General features: G+C 41.2%; 1 long non-coding RNA gene across 1 annotated transcript; it reads right to left on the reverse strand.

Moving 5' to 3' along the window:
• Window positions 1-5,390: 5,390 nt before the first annotated feature.
• On the reverse strand, window positions 5,391-18,656 carry LOC122457835. The gene is made up of 3 exons (XR_006277510.1): window positions 18,622-18,656; window positions 7,812-7,817; window positions 5,391-5,616 (listed from the first exon to the last, which is right to left on the reverse strand). It is a non-coding gene; the product is annotated as an uncharacterized LOC122457835 (long non-coding RNA).
• Between the last annotated feature and the right edge of the window lie 941 nt (window positions 18,657-19,597).

Here is a 19,597-nt window from a genome sequence, read left to right on the forward strand (position 1 = left end):
GGTTCCCCTTGGGTTGTACCTGGATCCTGGGGTTGTCCTCCATCTTCCCAGGATATATGGCCAATGATAGTCCCAGCAGCTCCTTGGTGTCTGGAGTGGCTGGCAGCTCTAGAAACTCGGGTGAGTCCTCAGGGCAGCAGAGGTCCTCCTCGGTATCCCACTCCAGCAGCAGGGGAGAAGTGTCTATCTCCACTGGCAGTTCCAGCCCAAGTGAGCTTCATGGCCTGCCTCTTATATTTCCTGTCCCGCCACTCTGCTTCTGGTGCCATGGGCATGGCTTCTCCCACTAGGTTGATTGTGATTGCCCCTCCCTGTCAATCTTGGGGAGTGGCCACACCTCCTCTCTACAAAGGGGCTATTTAGGGCATTGCTTTTAACTGCCTCTCTGGTCACAGGCTCACAAGAGTGTTGCAAAATGTGCTGTCTTGGCCAGCTAAGCCAGACACCTATTAAACCGCAGGCAAAAGGAGAGGGATAGGAGACAGAAGAGATAAGGTAGAGAAGGAAAAAAGGACACGTAGCAGGGGAGGGAGGACAAAATCTCACATCTCAGCTGGTGTTTGGGATTTAGTTAAAGCCTGTGAAAGTGGTGATGTCACCTGGGTCCCTCTCTCTGGCCCAGTCTCATCAGGACATCTCACCGGATCAGGACAAGCTAAGTAGTGTTGCAGTAGATCCCGGAGTCGAAGGAAGCAGCCAAGGAGGCAGCCATGTTTGCTTCCCCTTCTTTCAGTCAGCAACTGTTGTGTTCAGTTTCCCTTCTTATTGTGCCCCAAATGCTTTTTTCTTTTAAAAACTACAGAGGGAGCGATGGGCTCAGTAGCCCATCCCCTCATTATTTTGTTCATCAATTAGATTTAATTTCTGACCCATCAATTTTCTTAAAAAGAAAAGGAGTACTTGTGGCACCTTAGAGACTAACAAATTTATTTGAGCATAAGCTTTCGTGAGCTACAGCTCACTTCATCGGATGCATTTGGTGGAAAATACAGAGCGGAGATTTATATACACACACAGAGAACATGAAACAATGGGTTTTATCATACACACTGTAAGGAGAGTGATCACTTAAGATGAGCCATCACCAGCAGCAGGGCGGGGAGGGAGGAAAACCTTTCATGATGACAAGCAAGGTAGGCTATTTCCAGCAGTTAACAAGAACACCTGAGGAACAGTGGGGGGTGGGGTGGGGGGGAGAAATAACATGGGGAAATAGTTTTACTTTGTGTAATGACTCATCCATTCCCAGTCTCTATTCAAGCCTAAGTTAATAGTATCCAGTTTGCAAATTTAATTCCAATTCAGCAGTCTCTCGTTGAAGTCTGTTTTTGAAGCTTTTTTGTTGAAGGATAGCAACCCTCAGGTCTGTAATCGAGTGACCAGAGAGATTGAAGTGTTCTCCAAATGGTTTTTGAATGTTATAATTCTTGACGTCTGATTTGTGTCCATTTATTCTTTTACGTAGAGACTGTCCAGTTTGACCAATTTACATGGCAGAGGGGCATTGCTGGCATGATGGCATATATCACATTGGTAGATGCGCAGGTGAACAAGCCTCTGATAGTGTGGCTGATGTGATTAGGCCCTATGATGGTGTCCCCTGAATAGATATGTGGACAGAGTTGGCAACGGGCTTTGTTGCAAGGATAGGTTCCTGGGTTAGTGGTTCTGGTGTGTGGTTGCTGGTGAGTATTTGCTTCAGATTGGGGGACTGTCTGTAAGCAAGGAATGGCCTGTCTCCCAAGATCTATGAGAGTGATGGGTTATCCTTCAGGATGGGTTGTAGATCCTTGATGATGCGTTGGATAGGTTTTAGTTGGGGGCTGAAGGTGATGGCTAGTGGCGTTCTGTTATTTTCTTTGTTGGGCCTGTCCTGTAGTAGGTGACTTCTGGGTACTCTTCTGGCTCTGTCAATCTGTTTCTTCACTTCAGCAGGTGGGTATTGTAGTTGTAGGAATGCATGATAGAGATCTTGTAGATGTTTGTCTCTGTCTGAGGGGTTGGAGCAAATGCGGTTATATCGTAGAGCTTGGCTGTAGACAATGGATCGTGTGGTATGGTCTAGATGAAAGCTAGAGGCATGTAGGTAGGAATAGTGGTCAGTAGGTTTCCGATATAGGGTGGTGTTTATGTGACCATCGCTTATTAGCACCGTAGTGTCCAGGAAGTGGATCTCTTGTGTGGACTGGTCCAGGCTGAGGTTGAAGGTTGATGGAAATTGTTGAAATCAGGGTGGAATTCCTCAAGGGCTTCTTTTCCATGGGTCCAGATGATGAAGATGTCATCAGTGTAGCGCAAGTAGAGTACGGGCATTAGGGGACGAGACCTGAGGAAGTGTTGTTCTAAGTCAGCCATAAAAATGTTGGCATACTGTGGGGCCATGCGGGTACCCATCGCAGTGCTGCTGATTTGAAGGTATACATTGTCCCCAAAAGTGAAATAGTTATGGGTGAGGACAAAGTCACAAAGTTCAGCCACCAGGTTAGCCGTGACAGTATCAGGGATACTGTTCCTGACGGCTTGTAGTCCATCTTTGTGTGGAATGTTGGTGTAGAAGGCTTCTACATCCATAGTCGCTATGATGGTGTTTTTAGGAAGATCACCGATGGATTGTAGTTTCCTCAGGAAGTCAGTGGTGTCTCTAAGATAGCTGGGAGTGCTGGTAACGTAGGGCCTGAGGAGGGAGTCTACATAGCCAGACAATCCTGCTGTCAGGGTGCCAATGCCTGAGATGATGGGGCGTCCAGGATTTCCAGGTTTATGGATCTTGGGTAGCAGATAGAATACCCTAGGTCAAGGTTCTATGGGTGTGTCTGTGCGGATTTGTTCTTTTGCTTTTTCAGGGAGTTTCTTGAGCAAATGCTGTAGTTTCTTTTGGTAACTCTCAGTGGGATCAGAGGGTAATGGCTTGTAGAAAGTGGTGTTGGAGAGCTGCCTAGTAGCCTCTTGTTCATACTCCGACCTATTCATGATGATGACAGCAGCTCCTTTGTCAGCCTTTTGATTATGATGTCAGAGTTGTTTCTGAGGCTGTGGATGGCATTGTGTTCTGCACGGCTGAGGTTATGGGGCAAGTGATGCTGCTTTTCCACAATTTCAGCTCGTGCACGTCGGTGGAAGCACTCTATGTAGAAGTTCAGTCTGTTGTTTCTACTTTCAGGAGGAGTCCACGCAGAATCCTTCTTTTTGTTGTGTTGATAGGAAGGTCTCTGTGGGTTAATATGTTGGTCAGAGGTGTGTTGGAAATATTCCTTGAGTCGGAGACGTCGAAAATAGGATTCTAGGTCACCACAGAACTATATCATGTTCGTGGGGGTGGAGGGGCAAAAGGAGAGGCCCCGAGATAGGACAGATTCTTCTGCTGGGTTAAGAGTCACCATGCTTGTCACCATAAAAGGTTTTCCTCCCTCCCCGCCCTGCTGCTGGTGATGGCTCATTTTAAGTGATCACTCTCCTTACAGTGTGTATGATAAAACCCATTGTTTCATGTTCTCTGTGTGTGTATATAAATCTCCGCTCTGTATTTTCCACCAAATGCATCCGATGAAGTGAGCTGTAGCTCATGAAAGCTTATGCTCAAATAAATTTGTTAGTCTCTATGGTGCCACAAGTACTCCTTTTCTTTTTGCGAATACAGACTAACACGGCTGCTACTCTGAAACCTATCAATTTTCTTGTTTACCCGGCATAATTTTAACACGGTTCTTGAATTATATTAGTAGGCCTTTTTTATGTCTACTAAATCAACTAGCATGTCTCCCTTTTGCTCCTTTTCCCATCAATATTTATTGTTATAAGTTATTGTGACATCTTATGAACTCTTACTTTTTACAGTTGAGTTTACACTTAAGGTAAATTTGTAGGTCCAGTTCGACTTTACTATCTAAATAGGCAAAGGAAGTATTATCCCAGATTTAGAAATGGGCCCAGGCACAATAAAATTAAGCAACCTGTCCAAACTCAGACAACAAGCGCGTGGTATAGCTTGGAATTGACCCCAACTCTACTGAGTCCCAATCTAATGCCTTACCCACATGACCACTCAAGCTTTGTGAAGAGCTGGCCAGTCTAGGTATGTACCCCTGCCTTGTTCTAAATGAACTGTAACAGTGAGTTAATCTCTAAAAATTAAAAAAAGATTCTCCTTTATCTCAAGTGGGGGGCTCTTGTGCTTTTGCAGAGGGAGAATATAAGTTCTATAATATAATATAAATAAGTTCTATAATATAAGTGTGCCAAGGGTAAAAACATTTGAATGGAATATCTCATTGTAAAATGGGACTTTGTCTAAAAAATATTTTTCCACAGGAAATAAATGTATTTTTCTGGAATTTTATATTGGGAAAGCCAAGTAGATTTTTTTTTTTTTTGGTTTGATGTCTGTCACCTGGACACTAATCTCTATATCCACCTGAGTCATTGCGATATCTCATGGTAGTTGTAGTTCATTATCCCCCATGGGCCCAGCTTCCTGACCATATTGTTTCCCATGATTCATGTGATTTCTCCTGTAGCTGACCCACTGTTGTGCATCATGGGCTTCCTCATAGGAGCCACAGTGGCTGAGTCAGAGGGAAAAACCTGGTGCATCTCCCCTCCCAGGCTCGCTGGCTGCTTGTCAGAGGTATGTATCTGTCTCTGTTATTCTTCCACTTCCCCAACCTTGTTTTTGAGCCCTCTTCCCTACAGAATAGCTCCAGTGCCCACTTCTGCTCCTCCTGCTAGCTTTCTTAAGCAGCAGCAGTAGTGTGAAACTGACTTAATTCTTGTCAGTTTGATTGCTACTCACTGCAGTAGAAAGAGAGAACACACACTCAGACAACAACTGACTGCAGATCCCAAATAGCAGTTTTCATCCTGCTGCAGCTTGGGTAAGCCTTGGGCAGCAGCAGAGACATTGACACTGTTGGCAGACTCAGGAAGCTAACACTGCACCACTTTATACTCGGTTCCAATTTGAAATGTTATTGTCACAACGATAAGTTTCTGTTTTGGTTTCATTTGGTTTTGTCAAATAAAAGCTTAGATTCTGAGGACACTGATGGTATTTGTGTGGGGGAAGCTTCCTACAGGACACAGTTGAGAGGATGAGGGTATTTTTCACGTTCCTCAAGGGGTTAAGTGATGCATAAACCATGTTTCCACTCACCAAGAGAACTGCTCCTAAGTAGGTGATGCAACACCTACTAGTGACAATATCACCCTTCTGAAAGGATATACTATGCTCTGATCACAACCATTATACAGTAACTCCTCACTTAACGTTGTAGTTATGTTCCTGAAAAATGCAACTTTAAGTGAAACGATGTTAAATGAATGCAACTTTCCCATAAGATTTAATGTAAATGTGGGGGACTAGCTTCCAAGGAAATTTTGGGGGGGCAGACAAAAGGCATTATGTATTGTACAGTACTGTACTGTGGTTGGGAAGTGCCCCTGGCTTACCGCACACAGGCACAGCCCGCTACAGGCAAGGATGCTAGGAAGCACCTTCACAGCAGCAGTGGCAGCTTACCTGGAGAAGAACAGGCACCGACTTTGCTGGGGGATGCTTCAGGCCTGCCTCTTCCCATCCCCGCTCCACTCCAGGCCCACCTCTTCTCGCCCCCACTCCACCTTCTCTCTGAAGCACGCCACATCCCTGCTCCTTCCCCGCCCCCCAAAAGTCCTAAGCACTGCCAAACAGGACTTTCTGGAAGGGAGGGGAAGGAGCAGAGATGTGGTGCTTCCCCGCTCTTCCCTCTCCCTCCCAGCACTTCACCTCCAAACAGCTGTCTGGCAGCAGGGATTAGGACTTTCTGGGAAGGAGGGGGAGGAGTGGACACGCAGTGCTTCCCTGCTCCTCCCCCTCCCTCCCAGAAAGTCATAAAATCATAGAATATCAGGGTTGGAAGCGACCTCAGGAGGTCATCTAGTCCAACCCCTGCTCAAAGCACGACCAATCCCCAACTAAATCATCCCTGCCAAGGCTTTGTCAAGCCTGACCTTAAAAACTTCTAAGGAAGGAGATTCCACCACCTCCCTAGGTAACGCATTCCAGTGTTTTACCACCTTCCTAGTGAAAAAGTTTTCCCTAATATCCAACCTAAACCTCCCACTGCAACTTGAGACCATTACTCCTTGTTCTGTCATCTGCTACCACTGAGAACAGTCTAGATCCATCCTCTTTGGAACCTTCTTTCAGGTAGCTGAAAGCAACTATCAAATCCCCCCTCATTCTTTTCTTCTGCAGACTAAACAATCCCAGTTCCCTCAGCCTCACCTCATAAGTCATGTGTTCCAGTCCCCTAATCATTTTTGTAGCCCTCCGCTGGACTTTTTCCAATTTTTCCACATCCTTCTTGTGCGGCCCAAAACTGGACACAGTACTCCTAATGAGACCTCACCAATGTCGAATAGAGGGGAATGATCACGTTCCTCAATCTGCTGGCAATGTCCCTACTTATACATCCCAAAATGCCATTGGCCTTCTTGGCAACAAGGGCACACTGTTGACTCATATCCAGCTTCTCATCCACTGTAACCCCTAGGTCCTTTTCTGCAGAACTGCTGTCTAGCCATTCAGTCCCTAGTCTGTAGCGGTGCATGGGATTCTTCCGTCCTAAGTGCAGGACTCTGCACTTGTCCTTGTTGAACCTCATCAGATTTCTTTTGGCCCAATCCTCTAATTTGTCTGGGTCCCTCTGTATCCTATCCCTACCCTCCCGTGTATCTACCTCTCCTCCCAGTTTAGTGTCAGCTGCAAACTTGCTGAGGGTGCAATCCACACCATCCTCCAGATCATTAATGAATCCCAAGTCCCAAGCGCGAAGTACTGGGAGGGAGGGGGAGGAGGTGGAGAAGAGGAACTTGTGCAATGCTCCCTTCCACAAAATCTTGCATGCAGTGTACAGAGCAGGCAGGCAAACAATGTTATAAGGGAGCATTGCACAACTTTAAAGGAGCATGTTCCTAAATTGAGCAGCGACGTAACAACGTTAAACAGGAGGACGTTAAGTGCGGAGTTACTGTAATGCCATATTCTACATAAAAAACAACACAACCACCAGACCATGCTTCTTTCTAATTTTTAAATCACCAGATGAGGACTTGGAAGACCTGTGTCTAGTTCTTTCCCTGTGACATTAGGCAAGTTATATAATCTACTTTGTTCCTTAGTTCCACATCTTTAAAATAGGGATAACATTTCTGAATCTCACAGGAGTGTTTCGAGAGAAAATCCATTAATAATCAGCTGCACTGATACCATAGTAATGAGGGGCTGTGACGGAATGCAACCCAGTATTCACACCTTACACACTACTGTAATAATCTTTGTACAACATGTGCCTTGTAAGGTATCATTTAAAAACTAATCACTTGTTTGTCAGTAATATCATGGTGAAATGCATGTAGCAACATTATAAGCAAAGTTATGAACCTAATTTAAAATGATGACTGAAATGTGTTTATCTAACAAGTTTGGGAAGTTTGGGTAAACCTGTTTCTCATAAACAAAGGACCAGCAGATACCCCTAGCCAGGTATCATCAAAGCTGATGATGGGCCATCACTTATCAAGTGGCCAATCTTTTGGCATGGAATAGGGGGAAGGCAAGAGACACACAGCTCTGCATCTTAGCAAACAGAGGTGGAAAGCAATAGCATAACACCTCTCCCCACCCTATTCCATGTTTCCTTGCTCTCAGCTAGAAAGACTTTAACTAGGGGTCACATTCAGGAAAATTTCAGGTTTCAGAAAACATTCAGAAAACATTCAGGAAAATTATTTTCAAAGGGAGAATGAACTATAAACGTGAGGGACAAAATCACTCCAGTCTCCCTTCCTATCTCTGTCTTTTCACCTAAGAATACAAAAGAAACAGCCATTGGACTTTTGGCTGCGAATGTGGTCAATAATGCACTGAAAACATGTGGGAAGGGATTTCACTTAAAACCATGTCTAGTTTGTTAAGTTTAGAAACTGTTTTATCTTTATTTTTCTTGTAACCATTTCTGACTTTAATGCCTCATTACTTGTACTCGGTTAAAAACTATCTCTGTATACTTAAATAAACTTTTTTTTTTGGTTCTTTAATTAACCCAGTGTTGTGACTGTGTGGGTAACTCCATTTAAGATGGCAAGTTGTTGTATATTGTTCTGTCACTGTGACAATGGACCTAAAATATCTGAACTGTCCAGGAAAGGGCTAAACAGTACAGAACACACATTTTGGGGGTAGAATCTGGGTCTGGGAATGAGTTGGGGTCACCCTGCAAGTAATAACCAAGGCCGGCAGGAGCCAGAGTATGGCTGATGTTTGCTAATAGGCTGCTTGGATCAGATTTACTGAACCAGGTCTATGGCCATACACAGACACACAGGGTGTGGCTTGCATGCTGGCAGGCTGTTTGTGAGCAGCCCATGTAGGAGCTACCACAAAAAGGCATTGTGAGGCACCCAAGGCTGCACGGCCCCTTACTGGTCTGGATTACACCTTGAAATGCAATGGGGCCACAGAGACAGAATGGCAAAGCAGGAAATATGCAAGTTAAATTTACACTTGCAACCTTAACTCTTCCCCTTAATGCATCATAGTCTTTTATTATCTGATCACATACTATTTCCTAAACAAATGGTATAGAATATCATACAGTTTGTTTTCTACACCCTTTAGATGCTCATGTAAAAACGTGAAACACAACCCAGAGTAGTTTGCTCTCATATGTCTCTGTCACTGGATCCCTGTGTTTTTTGGGAAGGTCACTTCACCCCTCGTCTTCAATTTCCACATTAACTTCACTGGAGTTAAGCATTTAGCACATTATTTATTATCAAAGGCATTCATCTTCATAGTATCTGGTCATTAACATAATAACCAGATTCATTATTCCCCTTCTTAGTCCATACAACAAATATAACCATTAATAGTTTAGCCTGTGATGAAATATTATTAGTTAGAATCTGCTGTGGAACTACCCATTGGCTGCAGTTGAATACATTGGGATTCACTAGCCTAACTGAGAGGCGAATAAGGTTCTGCACATTTAAGTTACTGAGACCAATTCTAGTTGGGGAATCCGTAAAAAGTTTTTAACTGTGCCAACGCTTACAAATCTCCAAATGCTTAAAACTTAATCATCATAAGTAGCCTAGCGGAAGATTGAAGGATGCTTGTAGCTGGGGTGTTTATCTGCCTGGATTAGATTAATTTCCTCAGCCTTTACTTGACACAAAAACAGATGTACCTCTGTCATTTCTCTGACCTCTATGGCAAGATGAAGAGCTAGGCTGATACATTTTATTGATCAGACAAAGAAATGCTCTATGGGAAATAAGCTATATATGCCTTGCTGTGAAATTGAGGATTTAACATCTGTCCCATACAGATGGTAATTAATCTGGAATCTGCAATGCCCTCACATGGTTAGTTGACAACATTACTTTCTTAATCTGGGAGCACAGATAAACAAATGTATTGCATTGCTCTGTGAGTAACATTTACGATGGTGCTATAATTACATATGCAGCCCATAAATCGGAGAGATATATCATCTATTTTGTTATATGTGTCTATTATTAAAAATGTTTCTCATTTTGCTATTAACTAAATGGTTGATTTCCTACCTCCACAGCCTTGCCTTCAGTGTAAGAATTAAAATTGAACACTTAAAGAGATGCCATCGATATTTTAGGGTCTAAAGTTTGCTCCACGGTAAAAGTCCTCTGGATTCTAAATATCTGATAGGCGAATGTGCATCCATATGTATGTAATATTTAAACTAAAAAATTATTGTATAGGACCTACCAAAACTAAATGTTTTTTGTGCTTTCTGGTTTATATGTTGCAGTTAAACTATTAATAACAATTTTTATGAAGCACCAGTAGTCCTGATATATCCCAAGGCTCTGTGCCTCTCTGTTCTCTTTCTGCATTTTCACTGGGAGTCCCTTAACCACAGAACCTGTATGAAGAGACTTGGCAAACCAGTAAAGTGCCTGAAACCGCTATTGCTAAAAGCTGCCAATCAGAAGGAAACCTCTTGCTTGACCATTGAAACTGCTTGCTTAACAAGGTTTCTTTAAGTGACATATCATTGTATTACTAATGTATAAATAAGAGGGAAAGTTTTAGGACGGGACTCTCTCCATCCGGATGCATCTTGTGTTCCCCACCAGCTGCCGTTGTGCCACTCAAGAACCATGCTCAGCTTCGGTAATTATTGAGGGTTGGGGGTGTTTTACTAAACTTTTGTGGATGTGTGTAAGTTCTTGAGACTAAGTAAAATTTAGCTTTAAGTGAAAGCACTTTTGTGTTGTCCTGTTTGTGCCAGCAATCTATCGGTCGGACAGCCGTGTCTCTCCCCTGATTTGTTTCCTGACACCACCTCACACAGAGTAAAAGTTAGCAAGAGCTTTGGCTTGAAGGAACCCTGGGTAACAGACCCTCTTAACATATTTAGAGTAGCAGCTGTGTTAGTTATATATACACACACACAGAGAAGGTGGAAGTTGCCGTACAAACTGTAAGAGTCTAATTAATTAAGATGAGCTATTATCAGCAGAAAAAACTTTTGTAGTGATAATCAAGATGGCCCATTTAGACAGTCGACAAGAAGGTGTGAGGATATTTACCATAGGGAAATAGATTCAATATGTGTAATGACCCAGCCACTCCCAGTCTCTATTCAAACCCAAGTTAATGGTATCTAGTTTGCATATGAATTCAAGCTCAGCAGTTTCTCTTTGGAGTCTGTTTTTGAAGCTTTTCTGTTGCAAAATTGCCACCCTTTGATCTTTTACTGAGTGCCCACAGAGGGTGAAGTGTTCTCCTACCAGTTTTTGAATGTTATGATTCCTGATGTCAGATTTTTGTCCATTTATTCTTTTGCATAGAGACAGTGGCCAAGTTACATATGTTCTTCCTCTAAGGCTCTATGCATTGGAACCTATAGATCTATCTTCTTTTCTGGTTAGAGCAGTACAGAGTGCAGCTACTTACACGAAATTTAAAAGATGTCAGGCTGAGACTTGTTGGGCTACATCAAATGGGATAAAAAGAAAAGGAGTACTTGTGGCACCTTAGAGACTAACTAACAAATTTATTAGAGCATAAGCTTTCATGAGCTACAGCTCACTTCATCGGATGCATCCGATGAAGTGAGCTGTAGCTCACGAAAGCTTATGCTCTAATAAATTTGTTAGTCTCTAAGGTGCCACAAGTACTCCTTTTCTTTTTGCGAATACAGACTAACACGACTGCTACTCTGAAACCTATCAAATGGGATGTTTGCAGAAGGGATATCAAGACAAGGGATGTTTACAGAAAGTAAAGACATGGCTAAAGAAGTTTGCAGGCTTAGAGTGGGATTCCATCTCTGGACATGCTTGGGGAGGCTTAGCCTCAGAGGTTTAGGAAATATTTGTTCAAAATCAATCACTCTATAGATTAAGCTTGTAATAATTCACTGTCCATTGGGAATCCAAATTGTCTATCTGCATCTTATCTAGAGCTGATAGAAAAAGTGATTTTGCAAAACATTTCAAAGTTTCAATATTGCTTCTGTTTTACAGGGTCTGAAATGGTCCCATTTTCTGTTTTTTTGCAACATTTTATGCAATAATTTTACTAAATTTTTAGAATTTATTTTTTAAAACTCTGGGTTTCAATAAGAAAAAAACTATGTTTGATAAATGAAAGATGCTGACTTAAAATATGGTGAAAAATACCAAGGTAAGGGTTGTTTTGCAAAAAATGTAGTTTTGATAAATGGTTCTATCCAATCCTCCTGGACAAGCACATAATGTAGGTATTTTGGTGAGGTGATGCACAGTGGCTTGGTTAATGTTGTAACCCAATTCTTTAATGGTTATTCATTATTATTGATTTCCAATTAATTTTGATTTAAAGAGTTGGGGGATTGTAGGTTTCTAGTCCCAGAATCAGGCACAACAGAATCAACATTATTAAGTTCAATAACTGGTTGGGAAACCTGTTGTGCACAACAGAGACACTCACATTGAGGGCAAAGGAAAGCTTTCACCACTTTTATTAGCACAACTAGTAAAGCTAGGAAAGCTCCAAAACACACACAAAGATAGCAAAAACATAGTTAAGGTGACATCTTGTAAAATTACTCACACTTATGCTTGTATACTCACACCCTTCCTTGGGGATCTAATGGTAAGAGACAAAGGTCCAGCCCTGTCCCTGGCATGCCAAATGAGTCCAATGGTCAGAACTCTCTCTTACATGGTGGTCTGGCCTATTATAGGGCTTAGGTTCTGTCATGAATATTCATTCAAATGCCTAGCCTCTCTTGTCCGTATCTAACTTCTTCACCCTACTAATGTTGGGGTATCTTTATTTTATAGGTTAGTATATTAATAATTTCAACTATTTATCATATACATCAATTGTTGCCAAGGCAAGTTCATAGTTAAGCCTTTGCCAACATTTTATCCTAAAATATCCAAGCCCAGTATCAGCTCATTTTTTTGTGGTTACCTGGTATTGTTACGCACAAAATTTGCCCTTGAGCATGCTATTCCCAGTTCCCCAAAGTTCAGGGTAACTGTTGGACCATTTATCAAAGGTCATAGGCCTCAAAGCCTTATGCTAACTTCTGCCATCTGCAAACTGCTTAAGCTAATATTTTACACCATACAGGCATATAGATTTCCTGCATTATTCCTAAGTAAAATAAAATGCTGAAACTAGCTCTATGGGCTGCAATGTAGAGCTGGTGGGGAAAAAATGAAATTTTGACAGATTTTTCATTAAAATTCTTTTCCACAATTTTTCATCTAACTCTAGGTAATGTCATATAACTGGTTACAGATAAATTTTAATATTATCACCCATTAAAGTATATGGGGGAAGTATACACTTCCTTGATGCTACAATTTCCATCTGTATTAGCAAGACAGAGAACATAAGAACATAAAAAAACAACCATACTGGGTCACACCAGAAGTCCATCTAGCCCAGTATCCTATCTTCTGATAGTGGCCAATGCCAGATGCTTCAGAGAGAATGAACAGAAGAGGCAATCATCAAGTGATCCATCTCCTGCCTCCCATTCCCAGCTTCTGGCAAACAGAGGCTATGAACATCATCCCTGCTCAACTTGGCTAATAGCCATTGATGGACCTATTCTCCATTAACTTATCTAGTTCTTTTTTGAACCCTGTTATAGTCTTGGCCTTCACATCCTCTGGCAAAGAGTTCTGCAGGTTGACTGTGCATTACTTCATTTGTTTTAAACCTGCTGCCTATTAATTTCATTGGTGATTCCTAATTCTTGTGTTACGAGAAGGTGTAAATAACACTTCCTTATTTACTTTATCCACACCACTCATGATTTTATAGACCTCTATCAGATCCCCCTTAGTCGTCTCTTTTTCAAGCTAAAAAGTCCCAGTCTTATTAATCTCTCCTCATATAGAACCTATTCCATACCCCTCATCATTTTGTTACCTTTTTCAATCGCAATGTGTCTTTTTTGAGTTGGGTGCAGTATTCAAGATGTGGGTGTACCTTGGATTTTTATAGAGGCATTATGATATTTTCTGTCTTATTATCTAACCCTTTCCTAATGATTCCCAACATTCTGTTAGCTTTTTTGACTGCTGCTGCACATTGACTGGATGTATCCACGACTCCAAAATCTCTTTCTTAAGTAGTAACAGCTAATTTAAACCCCATCGTTTTATATATATAGTTGGGATTATGTTTTCCAATGTGCATCACTTTGCATTTATCAACACTGAATTTCATGTGCCATTTTGTTGCCCAGTCACCCAGTTTTGTGAAATCCCTTTGTAACTCTTCACAGTCAGAGGGACTTTTTTCTGCAGCATGAATACGACATTTGTTGATCTTTAAATTTCAAATGGATTTAGTGCTAGTCGAACTATCTGGATTGAGTGTTGGGGAGACTGTAATCCCTTGTACATCTCCAGAGCAGACATAGCACCCCACTGGCAGTGCATACTTACCCACACTGCCCAGCCTATGTGCCTCAATAACATAGAGGAAGTGAATAAAGGTGAATAAGTAGTTTCCTCTTCATATCCATGGATGGCCAATAAAAGTGCCCTTCAGTTCCAGATGTTGTGATGAAGACAAATAGGGTGACACGCAGGTCCCATTGAAGTCAATGGCAAAATTCCCATAGATTCAGCGGGGTCAGGATTTAACTCCTGGTCTCTTCACAGGTGCTAAACCAAGAATAAATAGAGGAGGACTGCTCTCCTGGCTTGAATAAGCAGAGCTTCCTCCCTCACTGCATCTTTCTTCTGGGCTGGCACAGGGAGCTCTCTCCCCACCATTTCAATCTATTGTAACCACTGGCCCTAGGAACTAGGTGGCGTCCAAGACCAGCAACACATTCCATGTCGGCCTTTGGACAGATGCCAGATATTTATGATTTCAAAGCCTGATCCAAAACCCTTTGAAGCCAATGGACTTGAATGGGCTTTGGATCCAGCTCTCAGTCACTACCAACAAAGGATTGATTTAAACTAGCTGCATGCTAATGACTTGGATAATAGAGTAGAGAGTATGCTTATAAAATTTGCAGATGATAGCAAGCTGGGAGGGGGTGCAAGAACTTTGGAGAACAGGTTTAAACTTCAAAATGACTTTGACAAATTGAATAATAGTTCTGAATTCAACAAGGTAAACGTCAATAAAGACAAGTGCAAAGTATTTCACTTATGAAGGAAAAATCAAATGCATAACTACAAAATGGGGAATAACTGTCTAGGTGATAGTACTACTGAAAAGGATCTGTGGAGGTTATAGTGGACCACAAATTGAATATGAGTCATTAATGTGAAGCAGCTACAAAAACTGATTCTGGGGTTGTTAGCAAGAGTGTTGTATGTAAGAAATAGGAGGTAATTGTCCTGCTGTACTCAGCCCTGGTGAGGCCCCAACTGGAGTACTGAGTCCATTCTGGGCAACACAGTTTACAAAAGATGTGAATAAATTGGACAGAGTCCAGAGGAAAGCAACAAAAATTATGAAAGGTTTAGAAAACCTGACCTCTAGGGAAAGGTTAAACAATCTGAGCACGTTTAGTCTTGAGAAAAGAAGACTGAGGGGGGACCTGATAACAGTCTTTCAATATGTTAAGGGCTGTTATAAAGAGAATGGTGATCAATTGCTTTCCATGTCCACTGAAATAGAAGAAGTAGTAAGAGGCTTAATCTGCAGCAAGGGAGATTTAGGTTGGATATTAGGGAAAACTTTCTAACTATAAGAGTAGTTAAAATCTGGAACAGGCTTCCAAGGGAGGTCTTGGAATCACCATCATGGGAAGTTTTTAAAAACAAGTTGGACAAACACCTGTCAGGGATGGTTAGGTTTACTTGGTCCTGCCACACCTCAGGGGCTGGACCTGATGAGTTCTCAAGGTCCCTTCCAGCCCTACATTTCTATGAGTATATGGAAGACCCTTTATATTGTTACCAATACTCTGAGCCAAAGTATTCCCTCAAATGTTTGTTCTTTGGGTTTTTCTTATAAATGAAGATATAGATCCTAGAGAAAAGTGTTAAATATGGAGGATGACACTAAATGTTATATCCTTGGGACAAGAAGATTCTATTATCACGACAACCGAATACACAACACTAAACCCTCCGAATTCACATATCCTCTGTGCCCTCACTTTTGTATTATCTCTGCTTTAAAGGCTGAGTTATTGATAGACCTAGGAGCTGTAGGATTTTATTCTGAGAGTTTGGAGCCATAAAGACTATGGCTATATCCATTTGAACTTTTCTGAATTGATTCATCAATCTTTTGAGTGAAACTTACTGTGAAGTCTGTGCTGGATTCTAATAGTGTAGGGCTGTAGAAATCTATATACCTGGTATACCAGTCATTCATTAAAGCCCAGCTGTAAGTCTTTCTAAACAATGCAATTGTTTTTCTTTTCTGGGAGCAAACAAGTATCAGGATGAATTTGGAAATTATGTAGGCCTTGATGTACAAGGACCTTAAGTCTCATTTTGACCTATGACACAGGATTCTACAGTGTTCCTAGAGGGAGGTCATATTACTAGAGGAGAAATCCAAAACCACTGCAACTGGCAAGCCACTCTTAGTACAGTACACAAATATTATCAGGCTTGCATAAATATATTTGTTCTTTTGTCACTGGGACTAATCAATAGGGTCTCCAGTCCCATCACCTTCACAGTGTTACGTGGAATCTACATTAGACAGTGAGTGGCTTTGCATGAATTTGGAAGATAAGAGACCAGCTATAGCTGTGAAATGTGGGTTTTTTAGTCTGGATCTTGGGTTTATCAAGAACAACAACTCTGTGCCTTTCTTCAACTGCCTCTCCTCATAGTTGAAACAACTTTCCTTGCCATGAGTGCCATACAGCCTTTCTGTTCCATTCCAAATTCATAACTCACTTGATTTTGCTAGCCTTCCATTGCTGATCTCTACCTTTGTTACACTCCTCACTCTGAACCAAAATTTTGATACATAAAGTTTTTGTTTAAAGAGACGCAATAGCGCTGCTGAGGGAAAGGAATGTTTTTTTCAAGCTATGTTGCCTTAGTCACTTGTGCTACCTGGCTCTTTTAAGTCTTTTTCACTAATTGGATGAGTGGTTCTGGTGATTATACACATGAATTAAAACAATTCTTTCTGTGTTTATTAAGTATGCAAGCTTCAAACTCGTACCTGATAATATACACAATAAAAATTGACTTTCTGTGAGTCATTCTGCCAGGAAAGCTTATTTGCACAAAAGCCTGCAGAAGGCAAGCATGGAAAGGGGTGTGGTTATGTTGAAAGTGAATTTGGTTCAATATTTGAATGAATATTTGGAGGAAACATACAATGGTATTCACACAGTTCCAAGAAATAAAATGCCTGATTCTGCTCCCTTACACTCAACTTACAGCTCTGTAGAGGCATGGGTTTCAGTGGAGGTATTTCGGAGAGGAGAACAGTAATGTCAATGTAGAATTTAGCTTATCTCACTCAGTGGGCTTTCACTGTTCCAATCTTCCTCTTGCCATCCTCCCATTCACTCTTTCTTTATTGACATCCCTTGCTTTTCCTGGCTAATTTGGAAGCAAGCTCCACAGGACAGAGACCTGCCTATTTTTGTTTGTCTGTAAAAATCATGGAAATCCGAAATCTGCCTCTTACAGTCGCCAAAACTTGATATGTCAGATGAACGTTTGTTAGAAAACTGTGTAAGAAATAGTTAGTAAAACATATATACTAAATAATTTCAGAGAAATGAATATTGCACATAGTATTTGAAGAAAATATAAAGGAATGTTTGCTTTTTGTCTGTGTCTCTGTTGATGCAGCATTTCTGAAACAGCTTCAGGATTGTGTAAACCATGAAACCTGGTTTGTGTGTTTTATTTGTAAAACACTTAATCTGTGTAAATAGCAAAATGAAGCAAAGTGTCAAATTCCAGGTGCACTCCCTTTCTTGTCCCAACAAGACAAGCTAACAAGTAAAAACCTAACCCCACAAAAACAGACCAGTAAGGAGAATAACAACTACTGTAAGATAAAAACTTGATAGAGCCAGTGGGGTTGACAGCAGAGAATAAATGACAGAAATAGACAGATAAAAATAAGTTTTAGCAGGATAAGCAAAAACATATTTATTTGGGTGAGTTATTGTATTTATGTATTAGAATATTTTAATTTGGGGTTAGAATAGGAAGGTATGTACACAGATGAGGTAATTTGGTAAACTGAGTCTGTACAAAGTTATGGAACAAGGGATAAAAACAAGGTGACAGACAAGAAGAAAGTGGATAAGACACAGAGGAAGAACATAGCAGAGACCAGAGATACAAAAAAGAGTTATGTTCCCAGAAGTGGTGACTTGATCAAGTATCTTTCTTGCCTTACTTGTTTTTGCATGTATATATAATTCATAGGTGACAATAGCATTGTCTTAAAACATAAAATAAAGGCTACAAGAAACTGCTGAAGCCTAAATTTAAGTGCATCGCAGTTTTCATCCAACAAATTAAAGTCCTACATGATGTACCTATTACTGAGATCCTAACCCTGTCATTTACTGCTCTAGAGTCTATCGCTCTACAACAGCACAATGAATTCATACAAAAAGGAACAGATAAATAATTGGACAAAGCTACACTTAGACTTTACCTTTCCACTCCCTCATGCAAAGCTCCAAAGTGACAGCCCTGCAGACTTAAGTCTTATTTTTATCTGCTTAACAAATACAACACAAACAGGAATAGGATAGCCTTCCCAATACCTCCTAATGATGTGTCTGAATCTCAGATCTTGGGCTATATGGAGCATTCAGTCTCCTTGGCTTTGCTTGGAGTCTGTGAATAAGGTTGGTGCCAGTGATGACGGGTCCTGAATAGAGCTGAGGGAATAATTGATATTTCTGTTTGGTGGCCAAATGAAAATGTCTGGAAGGAAAATTGATTCATTTAAAACAAAAACTTTTTTGGCCCAGTATGTACAAAATCATTAAAAACTTTTTTTTCTATTGTAAATATTATAAGAATATATGGGTGCATGGCCTAGGCACTAACTTCTAGTTTGCCCTGGAGTTGTTTGGAACATCACTCTGCCCCCTTTCCAATAGGCCCTGCTCTCACCCTGCCTCTTCCCACCCCCACTTCACTCCCTCCCCAAGGCCCCTGCCCACCTGCTGCTCTGCCTTCCCCCAGCTGCTTGGTGATAGTGCAGCTGAACAGCTGTGGCTGGTGGGTGCTTACCTGAGCAATCACTATTTTTTTCCTGTGGGGGCTTCAGCCCTGGAGCACCCACATAGTGGGCACCTATGGTACATGATGAATAATGTATCTAAATAATACCTATATAATAACATCAAATGCATGTGAACCCATAGGCTGGGAGTAAATCAGTGTGATTTATTCTGAAATAATTGATTGTTTCTCATTTCCTTTCAAGCTAGTTTGAGATCTGTGGTGGTAGTGTTGGTAGTGTACAATGTCTTGCTCCATTATAAGGTTTACTCTGAGAGGTTGAGTCACTTGGAGATCCTGCTGGGTTTGACAATGCCACCAGAATGACTTTTTTTGGCCAGTGTTAAACATAGTGGCAGAGTGCTTAATACCTTGTGTGGAGCCTTAACATTTTCCAATTATTGTATTTTAGGAACAACCTCCTCCCCCAAAATTCCTAGCTATTATATAGCCCATTTCCTTGGTAGAGCTCAAGCCACTTTACAGAGAAAATCAGTGTCATTATCCCCATTTTACTGATGGGGAAACTGAGTCACGGGAGATGAAGTAATTTGCCCAAGGTCACACAGTGGCAGACTCAGGAACAGAATCCAGGTCTCATGAGGCCCAGTCCAGTGTTCTATACACAACCATTTCTCATGATGTCCTTTATTATGTATGTTACTTCGACCCCAAAAGTGTGAGTGAGCTGACATTATCATATTATGTAAAAATAGGAGGCTACTTGTAATTTACATTTATTTGCAAATGTCTTTTCTGCATATTCTGTTATATAACCCTGGAGAAATAAAATTCCTAGGGATATAAAGATCTGGGCTTGTATTAGTGTATTATTACTGGAACATACCATTGTTTCAGGTCAATC

Source organism: Dermochelys coriacea, chromosome 1 (genome assembly GCF_009764565.3).
Source record: "Dermochelys coriacea isolate rDerCor1 chromosome 1, rDerCor1.pri.v4, whole genome shotgun sequence".
In the NCBI taxonomy this organism is placed as follows: domain Eukaryota; kingdom Metazoa; phylum Chordata; order Testudines; family Dermochelyidae; genus Dermochelys; species Dermochelys coriacea.